This window comes from Cervus elaphus, chromosome 32 (assembly GCF_910594005.1).
Source record: "Cervus elaphus chromosome 32, mCerEla1.1, whole genome shotgun sequence".
Classification (NCBI taxonomy): domain Eukaryota; kingdom Metazoa; phylum Chordata; class Mammalia; order Artiodactyla; family Cervidae; genus Cervus; species Cervus elaphus.
Window position 1 is genome coordinate 10,590,136 of NC_057846.1, and position 13,965 is coordinate 10,604,100.

Below are 13,965 nucleotides of genomic sequence, written 5' to 3' on the forward strand. Positions count from 1 at the left end.
TGCCTTCCATGCCCACTGTCAGCGGCAAACCTCCTCCAGTGTGAAGTCTCGGAGCTCTTGGGTCTTCAGGGAGCTCTTAAACCAGGCGTCGCAGAACAATGGCTGGAGTGGGCCAGGCAGATGCCAGCACCAGCGGGCGCTCACTCCTGGGAAGAGTGTTCTCCCTCGAAGCCCCTGGATGAGACACAGCCCTGGCAAAGCGGTTTCTTACAGGGTCTTCTCTAACCACGCAAGTGTTAGTGCTCAATTCTGCAGCAAGTGCGTCAGCAGCCTGTCTTTTGGAAACTATATGCTATCTTTATATAGAGAAAAAAGTACAGATACAGAAATTCTTACCATCTGTGTATATAAACTCAAGCGTTTGTAGTCATGTCATAGGACCACATTATGACTGGATTTGCCTCTGGTAAGGGCATGGCAACCCACTCCAATATTCTTGCCTGGAGAATCCCCATGGACAGAGGAGCCTGGGGGGCTACAGTCCATGGGGTCACAATGAGTCAGACACACATAAAAAGATATCAGTGAAATAGCATTCTTTCTTACTTGGTCTTATACATACTGAGACTGTTGTTTACTCCACTTTCATGGTGTGACATGTTTTGACTTTGCTTTTGTAGACTTGATCTAAATTAATGAGGAAATATTGGAGAAAAGTTTTATTATTTTGATTTGCTGTCTTCCTCAGTAATTTGACTATTAAAAATTCGGCCCCTTGTAGGTGTCATTTGCAATGCAGATAAAATTAAAATGTGAGGCCTTGGAGAGCTGTGTTGTGGCGGAAACTCCAGAATGTTGAATCCTGTTTGCTCTCTGACAGCTGTCACGTGCGGCCAGCCTCCTCCGGTCCAGGACGGGAAGGTGGAAGGAACGGACTTCCGCTGGGGCACCAGCATCAGCTACAGTTGCACCCATGGCTTCCAGCTCTCCCAGCCCGCCATCCTCTCCTGCGAAGGCCGGGGGGTCTGGAGAGGCGAGGTCCCCCAGTGCCTGCTAAGTCCTCAGGAGCACAAACCACGGCACACAAACCTCGGGCTGCAGTCTGAGCAGGAGAGCCTGCGGAACTTGTACCCAGGGGGCAACAGGTTAAAGATTCCACGTGTGACACACGCTGCCCAAGGGCAGATTCTGTCCTTTTCTTAATCGTTGATTCCCAAGGATTTAATGTGTGTATGTGCTTTGTGACCCATTGGACTATAGCCCTCTAGGATCCTCTGTCCATGGGCTCCTCCAGGCAAGAAGACCGGAGTGGGTTGCCATTTCCTTCTCCAGGGGATCTTCCCTACCCAGGGATCGAACGTGCGTCTCCTGCATATCAGGCTGATTCTTTACCCACTGGGCCTCCCAGGGCTTAATGGGAGGACTTAATGGAAAGTAGTTAGACAAGTTGAACAGACTAACCTCACCCAGGGGCACAGACTGTGCACTGACCTCCTGGTTGTCTTCTCTAGCTGTGTTCTGTGGGGACCCCGGCATCCCTGCTGAGGGGCGCCTCAGTGGCAAGAACTTCACCTACAGATCTGAAGTCTTCTTCCAGTGCAAGTCCCCCTTCCTCCTGGTGGGGTCGTCCCGGAGAGTCTGCCAGGCAGACGGCACCTGGAGTGGCGTCCAGCCCACCTGCATCGGTAATGATGGCAAGACAGCCCTGGGGGTGGGGAGAGGGCATTTCATTCTAAAGCTGGAGCGTTTGTGGGCACACAGGTGATGCTCTCCTGGGAGATGCTCTGTGCAGGTGCTGACCAGCCATGCTGATGGCAGCCTCTTTTAAATCCTGTCGCGGAGCTTGGAATTGATGTGACAGTCATTTAAAAACAGCTCCTAGGCAGCCCTCTGCCCATGTCAGCTGGCAACTGACTCTGGCAGCCCCCCTCTGCCCATGTCAGCTGACAACCACGATCTTCAGGGGAAAGACCAGTTTGCTGAAGATCTCATTGTTGCCGTGGCACCAGAAGGGCCCCCACTTCAGTGCCTGACATCCTCTCCCCCAGCCCACCCCCACCTCCAGTAAACCACCTGCTCTGTCAGCCAGGGCTGAAAGGGCTACAGGGTCACGCGTGCTCTGTTGACCTTCCAACATGAAGTGAAACTTACAAGTTAAAAGAGATTCTCTATGTGACCTAAACCCCTCATTTTTAGACTAAATCTCTGTCTCATAGGAAGGGTTCAGGTAGAAATTATACTGGTAGACAGTCACTGCGTCAGTGACAGAGGAACCAGAACCCTCCCTGCTTCACTCCCAGCCTCGCTCCACCTCGCCCTGCAGACTGAGCAAGTGATGGCCGGCCGCTGCGCGCCCTGCTTCCCCGAGCGTGAGAGGGCCTTCTGCTCACACGCAGCAAGCAGGGAATGACTTCTATCCCTGGTTGTTTTCTAAGAAAGTAAATATCTACTTAAAAATACGGTGTCAACAATGATTTCTTTGGAACACTGCTTTTTATAATTAAAGTTTACTGCCATTGGACTAAAATTATTGCTTTACTTTAGCTATTTCTGAAAAACTAAAAAAAAAAAAAAATGTTTTCTTCTCTTCCCAAGAGGTTAGTTCCTCTTGAAAGCACACTTTTTTGAAGTTATCCACTTTGTTTTCCCATCAGCAGCTGGAGAGCTGACATACTGAAGCCACTCAGTGATTGCTGAAGTAGTACAATTTTTTAGAAAAATATCACTGTTGGTCTACCATATGCTTATATTTTGAAGCATTAAGTATATTCCCGATTTTGAAATCTTGAGGAAAATTAGTTTAAGACATTTAGAATAATAGATGACCAAATGAGATGGCGATTAATTAAATCAATAAAAAATAAAAGGTCATAATAGGTAATTATTGAAGATTATATATCATTAACCAACCGAGTATGTCAGTAGAGAAAAATTAAACCACAGAATGGAAAAGAATGTGCTTCTTTTGACATAGAAAATAATATTCAGAGAAATTTAGAGTCTGATAAAGCACTAAAGATTAACATCTAAAAAAGTCAGAAAAAAGATGAAAATAGCAATTTAATTTTTAACTTTCTTGCAAAACATCTTGCCCACTTGTCAAAACACAATTTTCTGAATTCTGAAAGGCCTTTTTTTTTTTTAATCTTTTTTTGAAAGGCTTTTTAATAAAAATATTAGAATTCCTGTAATAACCATATCTGGTTCTGATTTTTTTTTTAAATTGTGAGTTTCAGATCCTGCTCATAACACCTTCCCAGACCCTGGTACTCCATAGTTTGGAATACAGAAGAGTTCAGGAGGATATGAGGTATTCCATTTTTATTTTACTATGTTTTTCTCTATGTCAAAATGTAATTGATACTTAAATATACATGAGTCTATGTACATATCTGACTCAACTTACATTTGCCCAAATATAGTCCATTCAGAGAGGATTTCTGCTTATTATGTTAACTGTTAGAACTGAGACAACTGTATCTGATTCACACAGAATTAATTGCTATATAAATTTCTATTTGAAAGCATGTATATTTCTTTCTGTCTGCTGAATTGACCCAGCAAATCTCAAATGAGGGTGATTTGCCACTGATTCACATAAGAGGACTCCACTTGGTGACCAGATAGAATAGGTGAATAACATTAAATCCCAGAGACAAAAACAGAAGAAGAAAATGCCTTCAAAGTACATTAACACTTATGTTAACACAAATATCAGAGAAACACCTAAAAATGGAAAGTAAAGAAGCTTGAAATAAAATGTTTCAACCATCTTAAGTAACTGAGTGACTTCAGGTTCTCTGATCAGATAGCTTTGAAAGCCAGAGCTAAACATACACACTACTTTCAAGTTACCGTTCCCATTCATTGAGAATAAAAGTCCCTTTTCTTCAGCCACTTCTCCTCCTTTTTCCTGAAGTGCAAACTGTCCTCGTTTGATTGCCCTGATGCTACACTGGCTCCTTTCTGACAGCCTTGCTTCACTCTGCAAGGACAGCCTCACAGGTCCCCGGGTTAAATCTAGCGCACTTTATGTAGGGTCTCGTGTGTGGCCTTACAGCTTCAGGTCACGTTTTCTGGCATATGCTGAACACACTGTAACACCAGAAAATAGAAGATGTGGGCGTTCTCACTAACTCATCATGAGAAACCCAAGTTGCGGTCACCCCTGGTTTCAGTGATCCCTAACTTGCCTGCATGTGGCCTGTAGGAAGTGAACCTTCATGACGATTGCTTTCAGTGATGCAGTCCTGTGATCTGCTGTGAGAAGCTAACCAGGAGGGGTGGCCCACCCTTCCCCTATGACAGAGTAGTTACACTACCCCAGATAACAGGCTGGACCCAAGGCAAGATTTACTAATCATTTAAAAACCCAGATGCCATCTTTTAAAGAGGTGACTGAGACCATCAGAAGAATAGTTCTGGAGGATTCTATGGTGGAGTCCTTATCAGTCTCCAAGCCAGTTCCTGCAAGTGCTAAAGTAACATGCTGCTGCTGCTGCTAAGTTGCTTCAGCCGTGTCCGACTCTGTGCGACCCCATGGACGTCAGGCCACCAGGCTCCACCGTCCCTGGGATTCTTCAGACAAGAACACTGGAGTGGGTTGCCATTTCCTTCTCCAATGCATGAAAGTGAAAAGTGAAAGTGAAGTCACTCAGTTGTGTCTGACTCAGCGACCCCATGGACCGTAGCCTACCAGGCTCCTCCATCCATGAGATTTTCCAGGCAAGAGTACTGGAGTGGGAAAGTAACTTGCTAACAAGCACTAATTGCTTAGAATAGGACTTGTTGTTTAGTCTCAAAGTCAAGTCTGACTCTTTTGTGACCCTACGGATTGTAGCCCGCCAGGCTTCTCTGTCCAGCGGGATTCTCCAGGCAAGAATACTGGAGTGGGTTGCCATTTCCTCCTAGAGGGGATCTTCCCAGCCCAGGGATCGAACCCAGGTCTCCTGCATTGGCAGGTGGACTCTTTACTGCCGAGCCACCTGGGAAGCCCAGAATAGGACTAGCAGAGGGGAAAAAAACAGAAAAGGAAAGAAAATTATCACAAACTAAAGAGATAAGGCTAAAACTAAAGAGAAAAAGCATACTTTTGTTACTAAATAAACTGCTTCTAAATAATCACAAGTCACCGTATCTAAGACATCACATGATCCATTGAACAACCTGTACTGTGTCTAACACTGCCAAAAGCGGGAGACGTGGGTTTGATCCCTGAGTTAGAAAAATCCCCTGGAGAAGGAAATGGCAGCTTAATCCAGTATTCTTGTCTGAGAAATACCTTGGACAGAGGAGCCTGGCAGGCTACAGTCCATGGGGTCACAGAACAGTTGGATACAACTGAGCAACTAAACAAGAACAACTGTGTCTGACACTTTAACCCACATTTTACATGTACACGCTGGTTCACACCTGACCCTGGAGCATGCTTTCCAGTGCGAGTGTGTCCATGGCACCTCTGAGCTTGGTGCTGGCTTTTCCCTCCAGGTTGGAAGCATGGTGGTTTTCCGGTGCCGAAAAGGTTACCACGTTCAAGGCTCTACAACTCGAACTTGCCTGGCGAACCTGACATGGAGTGGCATCCAGACAGAGTGCATCCGTAAGTGTGACCCTGTGCAAGGGCAGGGCCTGTCCGCTCTCCTGCAGCTGGAAGAATTCACCTTCCTGAGAAACATTGAGGGGCTGATTTTTGTCTCTTTCCATTCCCTAAACTCATTTCTCAGAGTCTGATTCCTTAGAACCAGCAGCAGCAGCAGCACCCGGAATTTGGCTGAAGTTCGAATGTTGAGTCCCATCCTGCACACACCTGCAGTATCTGAGGCTCTGGGGGCCAGGGGTGGGTGGGGTGCAGAGGAGGAGGGGGACCCCAGTCTGTAGTTCCCAGGCACCTCTGGTGATACCCAGGCCCCAAAGCCTGAGAAATTATCCCAAACCAAAGACCAGTGAATAACATGCTGGTTAACACTCACCAAGAGAAAACCTGCATGTGCTCCTGCTCCCCTAGGATGTTCACCTCGGATCACTAAAGATCATGTGACTTGTCAGAGTATTAATACAAGTGTTTAAACTGTTCTTTTTGGAGTCCATATGAATTTATAATTCAAATACTTAGGGCCAAGTTTTGTTTTGTGATTTAATCATTAGAATTAGGAAAAATGTAATGATTAGTAACAAACCTTTCGTCCTCTACCAATCTAGGGCAACACAGTATCTAACTCTTACCAGATTAGCTATATGCAAATATCTTCTGAGTATGTAAGTTGTGAATTTTGTGTATTTATGTATCAGTATTTATTTCAAAGCTATCATCTCTATTCTAAATCTCTACATGAATTCTCTATGTGAATATTATAAAGAGATATCACACATACATGCATGTATATGTATGTATATACACATAGGTGTGTGTGTCGGTGTGTGGAGCTTGCTAACATTAGGTCTTCATTACCTTGAAAATCTGGGGAAGGAAATGGAAACGCCTCCAGTATTCTTGCCTGGGAAATCCCATGGACAGAGGAGGCTGGCAGGCAACAGTCTATGGGGTTGCAAGAGTTGATCTAGCAACTAAACCACCACCACCTTGAAAGTCTGTCAAAGTGAAAAATATTACAATACTTAAAAAGACTGCATTAGTGACATTAATCATATAAACTTGTTTTTATAATACTTGCCCACGTCCTTTATTTGAGACATAAATGTGCACTCTATAAAGAATGATAAGTTATTTGAGATCAAGCATGGGGCCTCCCAGGGTGCGCTAGTGGTAAAGAACCCACCTGCCAATGCAGGAGACATAAGTAAGTGACTTGGCTTGATCCCTGGGTCAGGAAGATCCCTGGAAGGGGGGCATGGCAACCCGCTGCAGTATTCTTGCCTGGGGAATCTCATGAACAGAAGAGTCTGGTGGCTACAGCCCATAGGGTCCCAAAGAGTCAGACACAACCCAAGCAGTTTAACACAGCACACACACACAGCACCTTATAACCCCGGGGCTCCCCTGGGGCTCAGCAGGAAAGAGTCAACGCGGGAGACGCAGGTTTGAGCCTGGGGGGTGGGGAAGAGCCCCTGTGGAAGGGAACGGCAGCCCACTCCAGTATGCTTGCCTGGAAAATCCATGGACAGAGGAGCCTGGCAGGCTACAGTCCATGGGGTCACAAGAGTCAGACACAACTTAGCAACTAAACAACAAAAGCAATTACAACCTTATTTACTCCTAAATGATATTTTTAAAGGAAATAAGAATCTACATTTCAATTAACTTTGTAAACACACAGTGGATTTTGACCAAAATTAATTATTCATTTAACTGAGCAGTAAATTTTCTAGTTGCCACTGGACAAAAATCAAAGCATATTTTAAAGTACACATTAATCTGTGTTTAGTTTAAAGGACTGCTCTTTTAAGGAAATTTAACATATTATTTATCTTAGTGTTAGCTGCTCAGTCGTGTCCAATTCTTTGCAACCCCATGGACTGCAGCCCGCCAGGCTCCTCTGTCCAAGGAATTCTCTAGACAAGAATACTGGAGTGAGTAGCCATTCCCTTCTCCAGGGAATCGTCCTGACCCAGAGATCGAACCTGGGTCTCCTGCAATGCAAGCACACTGTTTACCATCTGAGCCACTAGGGAGGCCCCATTTATCTTAACAGTATGTCAGAAGTGTTTATTTTAAATCTATGATTTCTAAATTTATATAACATAATTACATACACACATGTATGCAAAGAAGTAGACTAGATAGACAGATGACAGGTAGACAGATGATAAATAGAAGACAGACAGATAGATAGAGACAGAGGAGGAGGAAGAGTGAGGGAAGGGTAGGGGGAGAGGAAGAAACAGACCTGGCAACATCAAGGCTCTGCTGTGCTGTAAGCTGCAGAGACCAGAATGTCAGTGATCTGTTAAGCTCCCGTATTCTCAATTTTAAATGGTAAACTAACTTTATAGCCATTTCCATCTCTTTCTCTGTATTTCCTTTGACACACAGGCTTAGGCTCCAATGGACGTACTAATGGACTAAATCCCATTTCAGCTCATGCCTGCCTCGAGCCTGAAACACCAGCCCATGCAGATGTGAGAGTCATAGACCTCCCCACCTTTGGCTACACCTTGGTGTATACCTGCCATCTGGGATTCTTCCTTGTGGGTGGATCTGAGCCAAAATTCTAGGAAACAGAATACAACAACATACTAAAAAGATCATACATCATGACCAAAGTGGGTTTTATCCCAGGGATGCAAGGATTCTTCAATATTTGCAAATCAATCAATGTGAATCACCATATTAACAAATTTAAAGATAAAATCCATATCAACAGATGCAAAGAAAGCTTTTGACAAAATTCAACACCCATTAATGATAAAAACTCTCCAGAAAGCAGGCATAAAAGGAACACACCTCAACACAATAAAAGCCATCTATGATAAATTCACAGCAAAGATTATCCTCATGGAAAAACATTGAAAGCATTTCCTCTAAAATCAGAAACAAGACAAGGATGCCCACTCTCACCACTACTATTGAACATAGTTTTGGAAATTCTAGCCCCAGCAACCTGAGAAGAAAAAGAAATAAAATGAATCCAGACTGGAAAAGAAGAATTGAAATGCCCACTGTTTGCTGATGACATGATCCTCTACACAGAAAACCTAAAGACATGACCAGAAATTACTAGAGCTAATCAGTGAATATAGTAAAGTTGCAGGAAATCAAATTAATCTACAGAAGTCCCTTGCATTCCTATACACTAACAATGAGAAAACACAAAGAAAAATCAAGGAAACAATCCCATTCACCATTGAAATGAAAAGAATTAAATAGTTAGGAATAAATTTACCTAAAGAAACAAAAAAACCTATATATAGAAAACTGTGAAACACTGATGAAAGAAATCAAAGATGACACAAATAGATGGAGAAATATACCATGTTCATGGATCGGATGAATCAATTTAGTGAAAATGATTCTACCCAAATCATTTTGGGTAGAATGATTTGGGTAGAAATCATTTGCATAGAAAATGATTCTACCCAAATCATTTGATCTACCAAATCAAATGCTTACTACCCAAAGCAATCTATAGATTCAATGCAATCCCTATCAAGCTACCAACAGTATTTTTCACAGAACTAGAACAAATAATTTCACAATTTGTATGGAAATACAAAAAACCTCAAAGAGCCAAAGCAATTTTGAGAAAGAAGAATGGAACTGAAGGAATCAACCTGTCTGACTTCAGACTGTACTACAAAGCTATGGTCATCAACACAGCATGGTACTGGCACAAAGACAGAAACCTAGATCAATGGAACAAAATAGAAAGCCCAGAGATAAATCTACGCACCTATGGACAACTTATCTTTCACAAAGGAGGCAAAAATATACAATGGAGGTAAGACAATCTCTTTAACAAGTGGTGCTGGAAAAACTGGTCAACTATCTATAAAACAATGAAACTAGAACATTTTCTAAAACCATACACAAAAGTAAACTCAAAATGGATTAAAGATCTAAATGTAAGACCACAAACTGTAATACTCCTAGAGGAAAAATAGGCAGAAGACTCTCTGTAAAAGAAAAAATAAACAAATGGGACCTGATTAAATTTAAAAACTTTTGCACAATGAAGGAAAATATAAACAAGGTGAAAAAGCAGCCCTTGGAATGGGAGAAAATAACAGTAAACGAAACAACTGACAAAGAATTAATCTCCAAAATATCCAAGCAGCTCATGCAGCTCAATACCAGAAAAATTACCCAATTAAAAAATGGGTCAAAGAAATAAACAGACATTTCTCCAAAGACAGACAGATGACTAATAAACACATGAAAAGATGCTCAACATCACTCATTATCGGAGAAATGCAAATTAAACCACAATGAGGTACCATCTCACGATGGTCAGAATGGCTGCCATCAAAAAATCTACAAACAATAAACGCTAGAGAGGGTGTGGAGAAAAGGGAACCCTCTTACACTGTTGGTGGGAAAGCAAACTAGTACAGCCACTATGGAGAAAAGCGTGGAGACTGCTTAAAAAACAGGAAACAGAAATAGAACTGCCATACCACCCAGCAATCCCAGTGCTGGGCATACACAATGAGGAAACCACAACTGAAAGAGACATGTGTACCCCTTTATTTATTGAGCCCATCTTTGCATGAAATGTTCCCTTGGTATCTCTGATTTTCTTGAAGAAATCTCTAGTCTTTCCCATTCTATTGTTTTCCTCTATTTCTTGGCATTGATCACTGAGGAAGGCTTTCTTATCTCTCCTTGCTAGTCTTTGGAACTCTGCATCCAAATGGGAATATCTTCCTTTTCTCCTTTGCTTTTTGCTTCTCTTCTTCTCACAGCTATTTGTAAGGCCTCCTTGAACAGCCATTTTGCTTTTTTGCATTTCTTTTTCTTGGGGATGGTCTTGATCCCTGTCTTCTGTACAATGTCACGAACCTCTGTCCATAGTTCTTCAGGCACTCTATCAGATTTAATCCCTTGAATCTATTTGTCACTTCCACTGTATAATCGTAAGGGATTTGATTTAAATCATACCTGAATGGTCTAGTGGTTTTCCCTACTTTCTTCAATTTAAGTCTGAATTTGGCAATAAGTTCATTATATGAGCCACAGTCAGCTCCTGGTCTTGTTTTTACTGACTGTACAGAGCTTCTCCATCTTTGGCTGCAAAGAAAATAATCTGATATCAGTATTGACCATCTGGTGATGTCCACATGTAGAGTCTTCTCTTGTGTTGTTGAAAGAGGGTGTTTGTTATGACCAGTGTAGTCTCTTGGCAAAACTCTATTAGCCTTTGCCCTGCTTCATTCTGTACTCCAAGGCCAAATTTGCCTGTTACTCCAGGTGTTTCTCGACTTCCTACTTTTGCATTATAGTCCCATATAAAGAAAAGGGCATCTTGTTGGGGTGTTAGTTCTAGAAGGTCTTGTAGGTCTTCATAGAAGCGTTCAACTTCAGCTTCTTCAGCATTGCTGGTCAGGGCATAGACTTGGATTACCATGATACTGAATGGTTTGCCTTGGAAACAAACAGAGATCATTCTGTCATTTTTGAGTGTATCCAAGTACTGCATTTTGGACTCTTCTGTTGACTATGATGGTTACTCCATTTCTTCCATGAGAAACGCTGGGCTGGATGAAGCACAAACTGGAATCAAGATTGCCAAGAAAAATATTAATAACCTCAGATATGGAGATGACACCACCCTTATGGCAGAAAGTGAAGAAGAACTAAAGAGCCTCTTGAGGAAAGTGAAAGAGGACAGTGAATAAGTTGGTTTAAAGCTCAACATTCAGAAAACTAAGACCATGGCATCTGGTCCCATCACTTCATGGCAAATAGATGGGGAAACAGTGACAGACTTTATTTTGGGGGGCTCCAAAATCACTGCAGATGGTGACTGCAGCCATGAAATTAAAAGACGCTTACTCCTTGGAAGGAAAGTTATGACCAACCTAGACAGTACATTAAAAAGCGGAGACATTACTTTGCCAACAAAGGTCCATCTAGTCGGCTATGGCTTTTCCATTAGTCATGTATGGATGTGAGAGATGGACTATAAAGAAAGCTGAGTGCCAAAGAATTTATGCTTTAGAATAGTGGTGTTGGGGAGAAGACTCTTGAGAGGTTTTTGGACAGCAATGAGATCAAACCAGTAAATCCTAATGGAAATAAGTCCTGAATATTCATTGGAAGGACTGATGCTGAAGCTGAAACTCCAATACTTTGCCCACCTGATGTGAAGAACTGATTAATTTGAAAAGACGCTGGTGCTAGGAAAGATTGAAGGCAGGAGAAGGGGATGACAGAGGATGAGATGGTTGGATGGCATCACTGACTCAATGGACATGAGTTTGAGTAAACTGCAGGAGGTGGTGATGGACAGGGAGGCCTGGCTTTTTTCAGTCCATGGGGTTGCAAAGAGTCAGACACGACTGAGCAACTGAACTGAACTGAACTTTGTACCCCAATGTTCATTGCAGCACTGTTTACAATAGCTAGGACGTGTAAGCAACCTAGATGTTCATTGGCAGATGAGTGGATAAGAAAGCTGTGGTACATATACAGAATGGAATATTACTCAGCTATAAAAAAGAAAGCATTTGAGTCAGTTCTAATGAGGTGAATGAAACTGGAGCCTATTATACAGAGTGAAGTCAGAAAGAAAAACACCAATACAGTATATTAACATATATATATGGAGTTTAGAAAGATGGTAACAACAACCCTATATGTGAGACAGCAAAAGAGACACAGACATAAAGAACAGACTTTTGGATTCTGTGAGAGAGGGTGAAGGTGGTATGATTTGAGAGAAGAGCATTGAAACATATATATTACCATATGTGAAATAATGACAAGTATAAGTTTCATGCATGAAGCAGAGCACTCAAAGCCAGTGCACTGGGACAACCCAGAGGGATGGGATGGGGAAGGAGGTGGGATGGGAGGTCACAACAGGGGGAATACATGTACACCTGTGGCTGATTCATGTCAATGTATGGCAAAAACAACCATAATATTGTAAAGTAATTAGCCTTCAATTAAAATAAATTAATTTTAAAAAATCTGGAGAAATGAACATTACTTCGGTTTGACATTTTTTCAAACTTATTTGAAAATAAATGTTTTTTAAAGTGATAATTTGTCTTTTTACTTGTAGATAAAGGAGTGAGAGAAGTTAATGAAACAGTTACTAAACTCCAGGCTTGTATACCAGAACAGTTACAGATTTAAATCAAATAAGATGATCAATTCTCTACTATACTCTGTGCAGCCAAACAAATTTCTGATTCATTTAGTCCATGAGCAAATTAATGTTTCAGTTAGTTAAAACTCCAACCCCACACAGGTTCCTGTTCCCCTCATAACTGTGGTTTGTTAACAGCATATCAATACTTGACTTAAAAGGAAAACCTCTGCCGTTGTCCCACACTGTTTTACGAAAAGGTACCTTGGGCACTTTGTAGGCAGAAGTGGACATCAGATGTTAAGCCAGAATGTGGTATAACAGAGAGCCTTATAAAGAGGGTTGTGTGCCTCCTCCATACGAGGATGCTACAGTAAACAACGCATCATGACAGCATCAGCTGCTCATCCCGGCAGTTCAGATGTGGCGTACATCCTTCCCTAAGTATCTCCATCATCAGACATCCCCTGTCTCAGATACATTAATTCTCGCTTTCTGTTGTGTGTGATACCTTGCTTAATCCATGCGGCAGCAAACAGGAAAGGCGCAGGTTTATTTCCTAATGAAGATGTTTGGTACTCCAAATCACCTGGCCTGTTGTATGTTATAAATTTAGACAATATTTAAACAATATAGTGTGTCCCCAAATTATAATGTAAGTCAAACTTAAAAACAGAACAGAAAACACTTAGATAAGTTGCATTTTCTGGTGTTTTCTTTATTCAGGTTTTTACACTGGTTTCTTAGATATAAACTCTGTTCCAGGATCAAATGTGGAGAGAGTATGTGAAATGCTATAAGTTCAGTCACAGTTGCTGGGGTTTGCATTTAATTCTTAGATGAGGCAAAAAGTTCCAACATGATTAAAGGAATTCATGCATTGTACACCATGAAGTATGAGACCTACCTTAAAATTTTTTTTTCTGGACTATTCTATGTAAATATTATTTACAAATCAAACACAGAAATCAGTGCTCTATCCAGGCAATATTTTCTTCGACTGAAGGAAACACAGTGGTGTGTTATGTTTGCTGATTCTTTCAAGGTCAGTGACAAGTCTGAAAGCTTTTTAAATTTTTTTTAATTGAAGGATAATTGCTTTAAAATATTGCATTGGTTTCTACCAAACATCAGTATGAGTCAGCTATAGCGCTGCAGACTCTACCTCAGTGTACCCTATCCTCTCTGAAGGGAAGCGCTGAAGAAACGGGCCTCTTTGTATAGGCACACAGTCTAGCACCTCCCCTGTGGTGGTTACATTACACTGCAAACCACCAGCAACAGGTCAGAGGACAAGGGCCCAAAAGGATCCCCC

General features: G+C 42.0%; 1 long non-coding RNA gene across 1 annotated transcript; it reads left to right on the top strand.

Annotated features, from left to right (window-relative positions):
• Window positions 1–1,023: 1,023 nt before the first annotated feature.
• On the top strand, window positions 1,024–5,754 carry LOC122687959. The gene is made up of 3 exons (XR_006339280.1): window positions 1,024–1,625; window positions 3,177–3,250; window positions 5,428–5,754. It is a non-coding gene; the product is annotated as an uncharacterized LOC122687959 (long non-coding RNA).
• Window positions 5,755–13,965: the final 8,211 nt, after the last annotated feature.